Below are 17177 nucleotides of genomic sequence, written 5' to 3' on the forward strand. Positions count from 1 at the left end.
GAAGAGAAATCAGGAGGAATTTAATATAAGTCTTCCCTTTCCACCTAAAGAAACCAAACCTGATGAAAGAATAAGATAAAGAAACAAAACTGATGGCAGAGATTGCCCCCATGTGCAATGTTGGCACTGTGTGCAAAGGCTGAAAAATATAGTCACAGCACAGGTAAGAGTGAGCATGGTACTGGCTCTGAGGCACACATCTGAGCAAGTGAATCTGTGTTGTTTACTGCATTTTGTTTCATTTCCCTAAACTATCCTGTTGCAATACAAGTCCTACATACTTGACCCTCTATAGCTTGCTTGAATTCTGGAACTTTAAAAAACAAATTATACCATAAAACAAATTATACCATGCATCTTGAAACATGATTCAGAAATGTCAGCAATCTGCACTGAAACGTATTTATTGAATATCTTCAGTCTACCTATAAGGTATGCAGTGAATTTAATCTCAATATTTCATATTTGGTAATAGCTAAAGGTGATTTTAAAAATCATTTACTGATCACGAACTAAATATTTTCAGAAGACAGTGCCTCAGAATAAGCTCTATCTGCACTGAACACACCATCCAACGGTCCAAGTGCAACCTCTGACAAAAAGGTAGAAGTGTTCCAGAAGAGTGAACTCACTTTTTGCTGATGAATGAATAATAGTTGCTGCTGATATTTCTGTGATTTATGTGGAAGTCCTTTAGTTGTTGACTGTAACCTGTCAATACCATTCGAGAGAGAGAGACTGGAAATTATTTTAGAACTTTAAGGTGCTCTTTTTAGAGAAATGTGACTAGTACAGAAAATGACAAGGTTGCCTCTGAAGTAATCAAAGCATACCAGTGCTATCTACAGGTAATTTGTCTTGCTATGACAATGAAGAATGTGTTTTTGTTACCCAAGATTCTATAACTAACCTTGATATATCTTCGTTGAGACTGAGATTTATGTAACGCCAATAATATATTAGCTTATCTCTCAGATGAAGAAACAAAAATTGGCAGATAAAAATGTCTTCCTTTGTGGCCATTGGTGTCTTAAATCAAAGATTCACCAAAGTGTCTCAGTTTCCTAACTGTATAACTGAGGGAATAATCCATTACTCTGAAGACTTTTGTAAAGCTACGACAGAAACATACAAAAACGTAGGATATAGGAAGATTAACATTACATTGTTTGAATTCTCAGATGTTAGCTCTTGGACACCCATTTTTTTTACAAATTAATTGAAAATGAAAATGACAACCTGTCCATACTGATAACGCCTCCCATTTTTGAATTGCCCATATCGAATGATACTGCAAAAAGATGTCAGAGTAGTTATTACAGGCTATGAAATAAGATTGCTCATTTTTTTTTCAAAGAGTTTCAGAATGCAAGGACTGCTTGACTATTAATAAAGACACTATTGACAATTAATAAAGACACTGAATATATTTGTATACTTCATTATGGCTTTATACAATAGGAATAATTCCACTGAAAACAGTTAATGCTTTGAGAGGTCCAACTTGTTTTTAACGTTTTGATGGTAGATACAACAGTTTCCAGATCTTGAACATAAGAATACACAGATTACTAGTAGCTTTAATTTTAAAAGTCATGTGGTTTACATTATTAGAGTGAAAGAGCCATTAATCTCACATTTATGTTCTGAAATGTTTTCAAAGTAGATAGGAAGTTTTATGATATCTTCATAGGAAGCTGATGAGGTCAGATTCCTTAATATGTTAGGGAAGCTGGCAGAAATTAGGCAAGTGGCCAACGTCAGGTCTATGTTTGATCAAAGTGGTGTAACTGCAGGAGAGTATTATATTGGCCAATCAACAGTTTTAGGCCAGGTTGCTTGGAAAATTATTGGGAAGATAATGTTATGAAACCTGTAACTAAATACATTTTGCACACATTTTTTTTTGAGACATACCCAATCAGGCAGCAAATGAATTGAGACTGCTTACAGTACACAAACTACTGTCCTAAATCTGGACACCACTGCACTGTTTCCTATTCTGGTGTGGCTGGAAAGACTCAGAGGAGGCACGAAGCGTACTCAGATTGTGTCCAAGCATATACACAGGATGGAAAAGCCCTGGCTTTTCTATTTTACGATCACTGTTCAGTTAATCAGACACTGGGAAAATACTCTAAAAGCAGTTCAGACCCTAGAAATGGACACCTGTGAAAGAAAAGATAGAAACGTAATTTAAAATTGCACTCATTTTATCCACTCCTTTGTCCCCTTCACTTTCAGCCCCCAAACAATCTTTTGGTTAGAAGTCTCAATGTTATTTTTAGATGCTTATGGCAAGACTTTAAAAAATGCTTTTTTTCCCCCTTCAGCTAGCACATAAGAGCTCCAAGAAATTTTCTTCATGTACTATTGTCAGGCCCAGCAGGAGTCTGAATTGCTGATAAGCAATCTTCCCTATCAGACGTAATTCATCTTTTAACTACTAGAAAGAACTACTGATGGATTGACATGAGAAGAAAAAGCAAGAGCATGAACTATTAAATACTGAATTAGAAGCCTATAAGTATGAACTAACTTTGACAAATAAGTACTGAAAATTTATAAGAAAAAACAACCCGTCCTCATGAATTGTATCATAAGAGCTCACCTGCCTATGAAGATGATACATTTTTCATCGTGTTTATGAAATTTTCATAGTATTACTTTGCCAGGTCAGAACACTGCCTGAGAAACTGCCTGTAGGGCTTTAAATACACCAAACTTGCATGCAAGCCATTAGTGGAGGAAGGACAGCACTGATAATTGTATTGCAGATACGTTTGGAGGCAGCCTAAGAGCCTGCTAAGGCACCTGCAAAAGTGCCTTAGGAGAGGAATGGTGAACTTGTGATGCTGACTGAGAACTGATACAGAGCTCCCTGTGGCGCTTCCAGGGACAAAATAAGCACCCACTTAAGGCAATAAGTTGGTGCTAGCCTTCCAACTTTCCTGAAGCTGCGGAAAGTTATGAAGGCAGAAAGCCCTGGATTCGTGAGTGCTTGCATTTTGATGGATAAGCTTCTTGTCCATGGAAACCATAAAAGCAATTACCTCAGAGAAAAGAAAAAAAAAAAAAAGAAAAGCTGTCAGGATAGAGTCCTGCTGTAGGAAAAACTATACCAAGATTGTAGGAAGGGAAATAAATAGAAAGGAGATGAAGAATGAAAACATTTTATTTGCATGTCCTCCTCTTCTCAAACCATCTTCACCGTCTTCTCCCCACCTCAAACATCACCTCAAAGTCGCCTCTCCTGATTCTTCAGTAGTGGTTTCAGCCTTACTGTCCATGACCACGTAGCTAACCAGTACTGCTACTGACTTAAACGGTAAAAATGAAAGAATTAAAGAGAGTAGCTTTTGTATTGAGTGTATGAGGCCTGTGAAGCAGAGACTGTGACCCTGCCTCCTGGGCTCACACTTAGGAGGCTGCCAACAACTTTCTATTTTTCTGTCAGCTAGTTCCCAGGGTGTGGCCCACCCTTAATATAGGGCCCAGCTTTTGGATCTAAGCTCTAGGGACTGATGTAGCTCTTTTAGGCACGCATAAAGAAGAGAAAGCTTAGTTTTGCAAGATCCCAAGACTATGTTTAGATACTGAATGACTTCTGCCATCTGACAGCACATTCATTGTCTGTGAGTGATGACTAAAAAGACAGATCTGGAAATATTCATTTACTCATGGAAACACAGAATGTCCTTTTAAAAAAGGTGTTCTGCTGTGGTGGTGACATTTTAAGCCTTCATTGTACTCAGTAGTGGCCACAACGACAAGTGTCACAAACCCTAACACACTAAAGGCAACTTACAAACTTAATGCAATAATTCACAATTGATATAGCCGTTGAATAAATGCTTCTGTTCTTTATTCTTCATAAGTGCGTGTGAAGTAAAGGAGTTGTTAAATAGTCACTGAACAGCCATCAGAAGAGATGCTCTGGGTCTGTAATAGTGTTGTTATTCTATTCAGATTAATTTCATTTGTATATCCTACGGTAATTCAGCAACTTAGTTTCCTTTTGTATGAGAGAAAGGAGATTTTCAATCAAATGCATCTTTTCAAACATCTTCAAACCCCATGGCTTGCCAACACAGATAAGAACTTCAGTTGATTTTTTTTTTTTTTTAAATATAAACTTCAGACAAGCCATTGTAGATTAAAAATAACATGCTGAAACTTGTGGTTGTTATTGAGTGTACAAATTATCAGAGTAAATTATTATTAATTCTATTAGAAAAGCTTAGTAAGAAGGACTATTCCGTAAGTTCTCTTACTTAAGCTCTTTTACTAGTAACAGGAAATGGAGACTCAAAAATCAAAATATTTCTCTGAAAAATGAATTAACGTCTTTGATCTTTGATTTTGATATCTATTATCAGCTGAATTTGGCTATCAGAAGCCAGGCTGGAGAGCCAATATGAGTTCTGCTAAAAAGGATGAGAAATTTCTCATGATCATTGCAACATTTTTGTAATTGTCTCTTAAATAACATGTGCAAAGTCATCATAGCTGCTTTATGTAATATCACAGAGGACCTAGTCTGAAAACTATATGCAATTAGAGCGGCATGAATTGAATTGCATTCTTTATTTGCCAAGCTACGAAGGTGGAATGAGAATCATCTTGTCATAAAAAGGAAACTGGAGGTAAAACCACTCATCTAACAAATAATAATTATTCATAAAGTGAAGTAGTGGCTTCTGCTGTGACACTTTCAGAGCTATTTCTTCATGGAATTGAAACGTGTGGGCTGAACTGAGGAAAACTTCTGAATGTCTCTAACAGTTAAAAATACTGGTCTTAACACATACAAAAATGCCATGATGTTGAAGAGAATATTAAGCTTAAGGAAAAGGAAACATGTTCTTTCACATCCCTCCTAAGGAAGCTGTACTATAATTGCAAATCATTACAAGAGTTGAGCCCAAAATAGTACTGACAATTGAAGTGTCCACCAGCATCACTTCTTCCCTTGAGCATGCAAAGGCTCTGAATGCCACATAAAGCAGGGTACTGAAAATAAACTTTAACCATGGGATTTTGTGAGCTTTTATCTATTCTTGTTTTGTTCCTGGCAAAACTTTAAAGAATTGACTAGTTCATGTCCACATTTAAATGTGGATTAATAGGAAAAATGTGCAGGGACTTTGATAGCATAATTAAAAATAATGTGCATCTTATCAGTGAAATACTGTTTGTGGTGGAGAAGGTACAGTGATTTCCTGCTGGTGCTTTCATTTTTTCCCAATAGCCAGTATGAAGGCTAGTTTGAGAAAGGTCAAATACTTGCTAAATCTTTGTATTCATGCACGCACATTTGGATCACCATGCATTGCACTGTTGATTTACCATATAGAATGCATAGATAAGTTCAGCTTTAATGCAGTATGTGATGTGATTATAGCAATGTAATATTTGCACAGATCATCCTTTCCTGAAGCAATAAAAATAAATGCTTCTGAGGGTTCTCAAACATTGCTCAAAGCTTTTTTGATGCATTCTTACAGTTGCCTTGGAAACCAACTGTATGCCACAAAATTCACCAAATCTGCTCTCTTCATTCCCTTAAATATCACTGAGTGATTGCTACTCCATTGGTACCAAGAACTGGAAGTTTCAAGTATACTTCAGTACAGAATTTATTCCTGATGTGGGCTTTCATGCCTTGGAAAACATGGATGCTTCCACTGAAAGTGGCACGAGTGTTAAGGGAGTTATCTATGAGCCAGTACTCTTGACCTTATCTCCAATGTATCTGTCAGCAAGACAGAAAGGATCCTGACATTAGGAGTACCCTGTTTATATGTAAATTTGTTTCCCAAGTGGAAAAGCAAACAGGAGCAGTCTTGAAAAGGCAGGAAACAATTCATTGCTGAGAAGTACTCTGAAAAAAGAATTTAAGATCTAAACTTGAACTAACGTTCTCTGTTGCTTGCTAAAAATTAGAGGACTACAAAGGATTTTGTATTTCATTAAAAGAACTACCTGGCCCAAGAAAAACAATGAACTTCCAAAAAGCTCACGTGGACTCAAAAACATGTTTCTATTGGGTGGTATCACAGAAAAAAAAAGGTCCCCAAGCAGAAATCATACATTTATAAAAGTATTTTTCTATGAAAGATTCATTTAAGAGTAGTAATAACTGTAAAACCCTTTTAATTACAGATATACCTCACTAATAAGACAGTTACCTTAAAAGTCAGAAATGATGAGCAGCTGCTATTAGTTTCTCAAGTGTATTTTAAAAGGAGTGTTAAAGAGAAGTCTCTTTAAGATTCTATCTAAAAGATATTTTCATTATATATTGTAGCAAAAAAGATTTGGTTTTTAATTTGGAAGGATTTCCCTGTTCATACTAAGAAGTTCAACTCTGACCAACATGGAAGCCACCTACAGAAGTAACTGCTTAAAAATCCTATCAATATTAAAATATGTCAGCAAGAACAGATTTTGCTTTTATTAGCTGTTTTAGAAAGTTATAAGATGGCTTTTCATATCAAATCAATTAAACAGAAAAACAAGTAATTCATAAGCCTCAGCTTGTCTTTTTTTTTTTTTTGTAAAGATTAGACAGTAGCTTCTAAGTAGTTCAAAATACATAATAAGGCAATGCATTTCTTAGCTGTTTCAGGCCTTCTTGCACATTTCCATGACACAATGTCTGTAAGTACAATGGCATAATGCCCACTGGGGAAAAGATTGGAATGCTATTTGTTCCCAAAACCGCATTTCCTTGTAAGGGAACAGTCTTAACTTGGCAAACAGTTTGCAACCTTTCACTACATTCAGATAAAATCAAGGTTGTCTTTTTTATTATTGCTACTTTTTTCCTCTTAACCAGAGGAGAAAAACATCTTTGGTTGGTAATGCTGAATATGAAATGGATTCTTCCTTTCACAGACCCTATAAAGTTCATTCATAATGGTTAACAAACAAACCATGTAAAGAGTGTGACTTGAGTGCATCATGAACAATTTCTGTAAGCTACATTGGTACAGTGGAAGAACTGCAGCTATAAGGAAGCATACAGTCTACTAATGGGTGTTACTCTATATACATATTTACAGAATAATATAAACGATACTTAATTGCATAGGCTGACAAAGTATTTTTGATTTGCTGCAGCTGACTAGCATTTCTTCCAAAACAGCAATTCCAGAAATAATGGACTTGCAGAAAAGGGCTGAGAAGTTGTATACTGCATTGATTGATATTGCCTCTGAATTTAGACCCAAAGCAACTGTTCAAACATTTAATGAATGTTTGACATTATGCTCCTTGAGCGCTATTCCCAAGGCCTAGATTAAGTCATAACATAACATGAAACATTGTCTTGTTTCTTTGGAGGTTAGGAGCTTTGGTAACTTCAACAAAATAATTTAACTAGACTTTTTTTAAACACCACCCCTTAATCTCTTTTCATGAAGTGCTCCTTTCTTCATGGAAAAGGGAATATTTCAGGATAAGATTTCAGTGAGAAGGAAAGAAAAATGATGGAAAATGCTTTGTATTGTTTGAGAAGCAATAGATCAAATAACTGGAATGAGGGGAAGATTAACCCGAAAGGGAACAGTGTTAAGGAGCAGAATAAAGACCCATGAAAAAAATATGAGATTGGAAAGCTAAAGAATAAGTTTGGGAAATAAAACTGAAGGGGAGAAAAGGCTCCCAACAGAATTGAACTGAGCAATGAAAATCTGAAGTCTCAGCTGCCAGAAACATGGATGATGCTCCTGTGGAGCAGGAAAACAAGCCGTTGAGCTCATACCTAGCCTCCTGGCTCAGGTCTTACTCCTGCTGCCCATTTCTGTCCACCCTTTCTGCCCATTTCATAGGCCTACACTTTCTTAGGCTATATAAACTAAAGACTCCATTTTTACCTATTGAGAAGGCAATTAACATAAAACTCATGAAATAAAAGCCACCCAGACACGAGATTTGATATTCCATGGATTCACCTGTCTTCAATGGTGAAAGCTGAGCCTGAACACTTTTCTGCATACACTTGAGCAGTACAGTAGTGCAGTAGGCTGCAGTAATCTGTGTTCCAAGTCTGAAGTGAGTACGTACAGATTTAAAAGCTTTCTGTGGAACTGAGTTTGGATTATCTTTGTGTTGTTTCAATATCTGCCTGTACGCTAATGCACAAATTCCATCCCCATGAAGCAAGCAAAGTCTTCAAACATTTCAAGGTCTGCAAACAGTCACTCCTGTACCTTGCATGTCCTTAGTTTACAGCTGCACACACATAAAAATAGCCTCTGAGAAGTTTGCCTGATGAATCAGTTCAATGAAAGAGTAATTTACAAAGCCCCATACAAAACCTATATTATCCATTTTTTCCGAATAAAGAAAAAACAAATCTTTAGGAAACATCTGGCTTCCCAGAATCTGTAGGAAGTCTATGGTTAACTCCCTCTTCAGTAGCTTAAGTAGTATTTTGTTACTGTGAAGTAGGAGCATTTTGATAAAGCACTAGAAATCGTCTTGACCAGAAAACCTGCAGTGATGGATAAACATTTCTGGAAAAATGCCTGTGTTTACTCAGTGTGCCTAAATCTGCTGCAGTGGAGAAAATAGGGTGCTACATAAATGTGATGATACCGAACAGCGTGAACTGATACTGAATATGAAACAGGCATCAACCAGGCAAGTAGCACAAGTCACCACATCTGTTTACAGCTTAGTCTGTCAAGAGATAACATTTGAACTCAATCCTACTCAGTTATATATAATTTACACAAAATTAAGTATAGGCATATAATATGGAGGAAATAGGGTGGGGATGGAAGAGAATTTATTTCCATCCAGAAAGCAGTAGCAGCAAATAACCCACTTTAAATTTGTATTTAATGAGCTTGAGAAAACACGGGCTTCTTTGGTTAGGCCGCAGAACCATAGCAGAAGTCCCCAGAGACACCTACCACATGGACGCCTACCTACATTTGTCAAATGTGGGACAGACTACAGACAGAACTCAGTTCTAAGATGTTTGCTGCCACCTAGTGTCGTTATTTTGCTTCCCACCTGTAAAAATGACCATTTTAGCTGACAAATTGGTTTAGAAGATAAACTAAGGACATATATGCACATTATTCTGCAGCAGACGCTGCAGAAGATTAACTGAATGATGCTTTATATAAGTTCAGGAGCTTACTTGTTGTCACAGCAGGTCTTTTGAACGTGGTAACTGCAGGACCCTAATATTGAGTTTTGGCTTATTTCAGTGCACTAAGAAATACCATTTACTGTGGACTGGAAATGGATGTTAGAATGCAGTTTTTGTTTGTTTGTTTTCTGGTTATTTTAAACAGGGCTATTGGAAAAATATCTGTCATTTGGGAGCATCCCAAGATCTGGGGGACATGCAAATAGCAAACACCAAATATACTGCCTACTAGTTAAACTGAAATGAGGCTGTCTTGTCAGAAGACATTTTTAAATTTTAAGTTCACCTACTGTGATTAGTTTTGTTCATAAAACTCGAGGTACATCCCTCACATTCTGCTCTACAGTGTACTGTCTCTGCCTGTTGACTGACTACAAGCCATCCAGTCACACCAAAATTTTTGGAGATGGAAAATGCCTGACACCTTTCGCACCATATAACCAGTTCACTATTTGGCAGCTATCAAGTCCTTTTTGGACATGTATCAACATCTATTTTTGGAAAGTAAGAACAGACCACTATATGGAAGAGAACCCCTTTTACATCTAGAATAATTTTTGACTCAGGTCCCTAGCTAAAAAGATACAGTGGAGATGCTTAGCAAAACATTAAATATTTTTGTTAAAGAAAATAAAAAAATAGCCTAATTTTTAGAAGCAGTTGTCTGTCTTTTCAGAAGAGTCCATTAAATGTATTTTTTCAGTTACCCTGATAGTAACAGCTTTCCTGCCACAGTAGAAGACCAGACAATGTCCATAAGTTTTAATTCCCATTATAAAGACTGGAATTATAAATCTTAAACCTTTCCAGACTCAAGTTTTGTATAAAAAGTTTTTGCTATTGGCAACTAATCTGAAGACTATAGATGTAACAATACACTTCATCACAACAGTATAAATCTAAAATATTTGGACTAAGAATTTTTCTGCAAAGTATTTTTGGTATCCAATAAAATGATTAATAATTTGGTATTACTATGCCAGAAGAGTCACTAAAGTAACCTTATTTTAAATTCAATGATTATGAAGTGAGCACAATAATCTGTCAGTACAATGGTGCTCATGTATGTATGTGATTACCATAACTGTAACAATTCAGAACCAATCCTTCGATGTGCATCCTGGTATAAAGTACTTGACAAGGATGTTTGCAGCAGGAAAATGAGAGTGCCTGTGGAATTTACCTATACAATGTGCTACTGACAGAATAAGCATACCCTTTATTTATATTGCTATTCAAGCTCAATTAAAGATTTGAAAAAAAAAAAAAATCTGCATTTGGGGAGCAGTCTTTCCTACTGAAACCTTTTCAGTTTTTATTTGTGCCTCACCAGCCATGTTGAGCCAGGGCTTGGTCTGCAACGTAACTGAAACCATCCCTGAAAGTCTGGATCAGAGCAGACTTTAAGTTGACCAGTTGGTGCAGGCAAAGCCACATGAATGGTATTTTAAAACTGTAGCCAGAAGTCATTCTCCTGTAAACACCCATGAACTCTGTCAAAATCATACATCTCCATATAAAGAATCTTAACAACTCAGCCCTGATGCAAGCTCCCAGCACCAAGGTGAGGCCATTTAACAGGAGATGATGTTTTGGAGACTGGGGGATAACCCAGGTGCTAACCCAAATTAGCGGTTAGATGCTTTTTTTCTTTTTCTTCTTCTTGATTTATAAGTTTTGGGCCTGCCTAGCATAATTACTTGCTAAATATAGTTCATTACAAATCTCAAGCATCTGCTCCTAATCAGCTGTGAACACCAACATGCCCCTTTATGTTAGGCTCTCTTTAGGGTATTTAAGTCTGCTGAAAAAAATGTGCCTTGAAAGCACAGTTACTTCTTCACATAAGAATCACTCAAATGTTGGGGAAAACAGTCCTCAAACCTATCAGTACTGGTTTGATGACCAATAAAGATACTCAACTTCATATATTTGCTTTCAATTTCTGGTACAATTGCAGAGAGGAAAGTAATTTTTAAATCTTTCCCTGCAAGACTTTTACTTGACCCTTATTATTTGATCATAATATTACAAAATACTATTGAAAATACAAAATGCAGAGGAAGATTGAAGGTTGTAGTTTCAAAATGCAAAGCATTTAATAACCTCCCTGATCCTTTATCACTCCCGTGAGTATACATACTCATTTTCATCTCTGACCTCCTTTCTTCTAGTTATGTCCTTGTGCATACTTTCTCTGCCATCTCCTTTTCCTGTTTTTTATTTGACTCACCTCACACAGCAGAAAGCTGCATATTTGATCTGCATGTGGCTGTATTGACCCGAAGTTCATTGGTTTTGTGCTGATCAGACACTTCACATCTGGAATGAAAAAAAAGTGGGAAGGACATCGTTATATCATTATTTGTAACATTTAGCCCACCTGGCAGTTTCTCAGAAGATGTCTACTAGACTGAAAAATGCACTGAATGCCTAGTTGATTCACCCTGTTAAACTTAATTTATTGGAATATACTTTTTTTTTTTTTTTTTTTTTTTGTGAGCAGCTCTTACTTAAATTATCCAGGTGTCTGTTTTGAACTGCTCTGGAAGTACAGATTCTCTCACTTATTTTTAGGAAAACAATTGCCCTGCATTTAATAAATCTCTGCACTAGAAATATATAACTAACAGGATACAAGCCTGTGCTCTGCCTTGCTAACTCAACCTTAATCAGGATTTTTCATTACAATAACCTGCAACCTCACATTTAGGAAAAAATTACTACTCTGAACATCATCCTTGAACTACAGTGTGCATCCCACTGTTGTTAGTACTTTTGGTAGAAGAGCATTTTAACCTCTTTTGGAACGCATCACTTGCATGACAACAAGTCACCTCAGCTTTCTTTATGGTGGAAAGTATTTCAAGCATTAAAAGTGATGCCCTGGAAAAGAAAATCCATTGCAAGTTGGTGGGTGGTAGTGCTGGTTGTGGCCCTGCAGGAAAGGCATATGCTCCAGGTCATCGAGACAAACCACATCCACTAGCCACAGAATGGCAGCCTTACTTTGTGGCTGCAGGTGGAGTCAGGACTGGCATCCTGTAGCTCCTAGAGCAGGTTTCTAATGAGGTGGCAGTTGTCATAGAATCAGCTAGGTTGGAAAAGATCACCCTCTCTGTGAAGAAATTCTCACTAATACCCAATCTAAACCTTACTTGGTGCAATTTGAGACCATTTCTTCCTTTCCTATCAGCTACCAACTCAGAAAAAAAGACTGACACCCTCCTCAGGAAGTTGATATGGCCTTCCATCAGCCCTCCTCTCCACATGAAACCACCTCAGTTCCTTCAGTCTCTTCTCACATCGTGTTTTCTAGTCCCTTCACCAGCTTTGTTGCTCTTCTCCACCCACACTGGAGCATTTCAATATCCTCTTGGAAGTGAGGGGCACAAAACCAAACACAGCATTTCTGAGAGTAGTTACTGTGGCTGGATCACAGTGACTGCAACACCAGGCAGAGGTAGATAGAGCTTCTGCGTTTTCTTTATGGTTTGGAAACCGATGCCGAGTTTAATCTGAAGTATCATGAAGAATTCAGTCTTGTTATAAGATATAAAATGGTGTCTCGTATCTTCTTGATTCCTGGTAATGGCAGCCACAGCATGTTCTCTGAGCACTGGAGGGCACTGCAGCACTGAGAAAGAAACGCACTTCTGAAGGCCTTTCCAGAAAATAATGAATGTTTGCAGATACAAGCAGGGGTTAGGGGGTCAGAAAGCAGCAGAGTACTTGATCATTCATTACCGTGCTGCTCAGTCCCCTTTCAGCTGGAAGGGTTACAGCTTTATACAGCCCTGTGAAGGTCTGAGCAAACCTCTACGTAGGCAGGCTGTGTAGCTGCAAATGTGTGCTCAGTGTTTCCCTATTAAGTACACACACTTTCTTTGAATAAGCAAATGGATATTTTAAAAAAGATGTATTACAGTATGTTTGAGATTTTAGTGAATAGGCAGCTAGTTATGCACACCTGAAATATTGCATCCAGGTGGGCTGGGGAACAGGCCTCAGTTTTCTGCAATTATTCTGCAATAAAAACCTCAATTAGGTCATTCTTTATTTAGTTCAGTAATATTTTCCTGAAAGAATCTGGTACCATACTACTTTTTTCTCCCTCCTTCAGCCAAGTCTTCTAGATCTTTATGAGCAGCTACATCTCCCCATAGAGAAGGGAAGGAGAGAATCTCATTAGGGGTGATAGCTCTTCTCTGTTTAAGAAACCAGCATAGAAGCAGAAACCAAGAAAAGCTTATCTGTAGTGAAAATGGAATATTTTTAAGGGAATATTTAAGATGATTAAGAGAAATCTTCACTGTGAATCTCAGAAGCAAATCAGAGATGGTGTGGTAGGTGTGATGGCATTCTACCTTTGCAGTCAGAACATATATCAAAAATATAGCTTTCTCTTGTTTTTCCTCCCACTCACAGCATTTCCACTTCTTTGCACCTCCAGTCTTCAATTATCTTCTTCTCAGATGTTAATATATTGCTATTCTGTCACTTTCCATATTATTGCTGTCTTGTTACATCGTATTCCCCTTGCATTACAGTTCTGTCCTTCATCCTCCATTTTGCTGGATTTCACCCTCCTTTACCCCTCAAATCCTTTTGCTTGGTAGTGTCTCACCATCACCTACCATTTCTAATTCTCCAGCTACATCAAGTCATTTCTTTTGATCTCATCCTTGTGCCCTTCCCCATCCTTTTTTTTTTTTTTTTTTTTTTAAAAATCCCCCCAGGGTCAGAGTCGTCTTCCTTTGTTTAGGAGTTGCCTGTCTGAAGCTCTCCCCTGATAACTCTGCTTAGGTCTCTCACCAGTTATTAGGTAAGGGGTAGTCGACAGCAAGAGAAGTAAACATTCATAGGTGCTTGGAACTGTGGTGCAAAACAGGTTGCAGTGCTAATAGGAGGAACAGGCAGATAGACTTCCTAGGGTTTCTGTGAAATTGCTTCCAAATAACCATTTCATCCAAGGTAACAGGATCACATTTTAGCTTCCAGGTTGCAACAACCTCAGACCACGCACATCCCTGATTCTTAGGTCTGTCTCTGGGTGGCAAGCAGTGATTTTACTGAGCAGAAAAAGCTTTGCAACCTTGTGAGAAAAAGGGATGGCAAGTACACTTACTTACAGCAGTGTTAGCTCCTGGGGTGAGGTATCAGGAAATAAATGCAGTTGTCTTACAAACCTATGATCTTCAGTTCCATTCACGCTGGGCTGTGTACCAAGTTAAGAAAGCAGTTATATGTGCTTTAAACTTGTGGCAAAGACCAAACCAAACTCTTACTGTGGCTGTAAGTCACATTCTGTGAAAGGTTTCAGCAATATCTGCTACTTAGAACTGAATACGAAAAAATAAGGTTATTTTGATTCAGCAGTATTTATATCAATATGAAATAAAATTTCATATTCAAAGCTGCATGAAATTATTTATCAGGAAAAATAACCTTTCAAAATACCAGAATGAATTCTCTATTTGAACCTTATCTGAAAGGGATTTAGTTTCTCTGGTTCATCCACTTGCTTACTTCTATTTCAGAGTTAGGCATCTTTCCTGCCAATAAAAAAAATGTACTCAAGCTTATAAAATCTAAATAAAAACAGATTTCTTGCTGTCTATCTACTAATGTCTGAGCTAATCAGTGATAGAAGGGGAGAATAGGAAAAAAGCCAGAGCTATTTTGTGCTTGGAATCACAAACTCTGTCTTGTGATAACATTATTCTGGAACCATTTATTCATTGCCCCATCAAACTTGTTTAGACTAAAAAGGTCAACTAAAGATGCAGGAGAAAGATTTCCTTGTACTGAAGTGAAGAGATGTAGCAGCTGGAAAATGTAAAGTTCTGCTCAAATAAAATAGTCTTCAAGAAGATGGCAAGCCTGTATAGATCACTAGAAATTGAAGAATTTGTTTTGACATCATTTTGGTATAAAAATAAGCTTTTCATGCTCTTTTTTGATTATGCAGGGACCAAAGACCACCTATGACATCCTTCTTCACAACAGAGTGAATAACACTGCAGGGCATGGAAAGAGCAAGAGACAATACCCTTCAGAGTCAGTAGTGCTCCTCACGTGTATGGATGAGGGTAGGGAGAAGACATGTATTGCTTCTACCCATGAAATATGTTGCATTAAATGCAATTTGCCAGTGAAAATTTTCCCTTCATAGCAAGTCAATCGTATGGACTAGAGACCATGCTATGGACTGTTTGTGGAGGCGCTTGCTCAATTTTTATGACATAGACTTGTTTCCTGCCTAGGAGAATAATGTCATTTCTGTGTGCTATAATGCAGTTCTCTGTATGCCAGATATCTAAGGTAGCATCTAGCATCAAATTATCTTCTTGTCTGTGCTGGTTAGCACAAGCATTCAAAGATGGTCTCCCGTCTCCTTGAGTGGTCAGGTTATTCAATCAATTCAATTTGACTATTTTATCTGGTTCTGGAGCTGTCTTAATTGCTACTAAACAGAGCATTTTAAATTCACTTTATGGGTCTTTGATGGATCAGAAGCAATTTTCCAGTTCAAAACAATGTCCGTGTACATAAAATATTTGTAATTGTCTCCAACTTAGAGTGTTAATGCTGCAGATAGCATAACAAGCTGATCTGATTATGCCCAGCATTATTCAGCAAGGGAAATGCTTTCACTCAATGTTGCTAGGCTACCAGCTTTATTTACAGATAGTCAGAAGCTTTCAGGGCAGAGAGCTCTGAAAAGCTTCAAGAGCAGATGTAGGAAGGGGAAAACATAAATGCCACTGATGATGCACTAGAATTAATTTTGTTATACTTTGGGATCCCAGTGAGAGAACGGGTAAGCAGCAGACACCTCAGCACTTAACTAACCTATCATACCACAAGCAATTCAGAGTTTAAGCAGAGAGCAAGGTGGATTGGAACCACTGGAATTGCACAGGAGTTAAGCCTGTCAACAAATTGATTTCATTTTTTAATTTTGGAAGTCAGCAGTTGAAAGATATGTATGAAGAAATTGAAAGCTATATATGAAGAAGAATGTATATAAAAGCAGTAAAGGGCATCTGTGGAAGATTCTGTTAAGATGAAAAAATCTGCTTTTAATGGATGTTTAGTTTGGCTAGCTTAACAAAATTGAGCTATTTTGCTTGAATTTTGCTGTCATCATTTCATCTGAACACAGACCTTCAGCACTTTGGCATACCACTTGTTTAGTTGTATGGCTATCCAGAAAAACAACTTTGCCTTCAAGGTTCACACAGCTTATTCTGAAGGACGGACAAGCACAGGCAGTGCTACAATTACAAAGCAAACCTACCTGCAACCCTTCACAGCCTGTCCCCAGGGTCCTTTGCCAGCTTTGTCTTTTCCAGGGTGCAGTAAGGGCCAGCTGCTTCCTAAGACACCAGGAAGCTGGGAACCTTCACCCATGTCATTGTCCCCCACACCTACAGGTGGCATACAGCACTAGGAGTCATAACATCACTCATCAGCCTCCTCAGACAAGCAGAGTGATTGGGCCATGCCCAGGGTCCTGCCAGGAACAACAAAAAAATAGAAAAGAGGCAGAACTAGAGGACAATGCCACCAGCCCCATAGATTAGGGAGGGATGAGGGCCCAGGCCTGAGCTTAAATAGTGCCCAAGGCCTACGGCAGTGGGTGCATGGGTAGGAGCCACAGGTGAGGCTGTTCAGGGCAATCAGGGCCTCTTGCAGAGCTCAGGGCCTTTATTTTATCCATTAAACAACTACATCTGGGGGAGAACGAGTACACTCAAGTCTGGGCTTTGGTGATTGTATGTTGGAGATGTCATTTAAGTGCAGAGTTGGAATCCAAAACAGCAGTTTCCCCATGTTCTTGGTTTAAGCATACCTAATGTGTTTTTTTTTTAGTGATGAAGCAATTTGTGTAAACAGAAATCAGTCAGATCTCTGGAATACAACCCCATCAAATACAGGACAGAAAATTGATCTTTGCCAGGATGGCTGTGATGGCTCTAAGTCCTGCCCCATGAGGAAGCAG

General features: G+C 37.9%; 1 long non-coding RNA gene across 1 annotated transcript; it reads right to left on the minus strand.

The window, feature by feature from the left end:
* Positions 1-1225: 1225 nt before the first annotated feature.
* On the minus strand, positions 1226-16849 carry LOC106016049 (uncharacterized). Its single transcript, XR_001188465.5, has 3 exons — positions 16473-16849; positions 11403-11491; positions 1226-2169 (listed from the first exon to the last, which is right to left on the minus strand). It is a non-coding gene; the product is annotated as an uncharacterized lncRNA (long non-coding RNA).
* Positions 16850-17177: the final 328 nt, after the last annotated feature.

Source organism: Anas platyrhynchos, chromosome 4, assembly GCF_047663525.1.
Source record: "Anas platyrhynchos isolate ZD024472 breed Pekin duck chromosome 4, IASCAAS_PekinDuck_T2T, whole genome shotgun sequence".
NCBI lineage: Eukaryota > Metazoa > Chordata > Aves > Anseriformes > Anatidae > Anas > Anas platyrhynchos.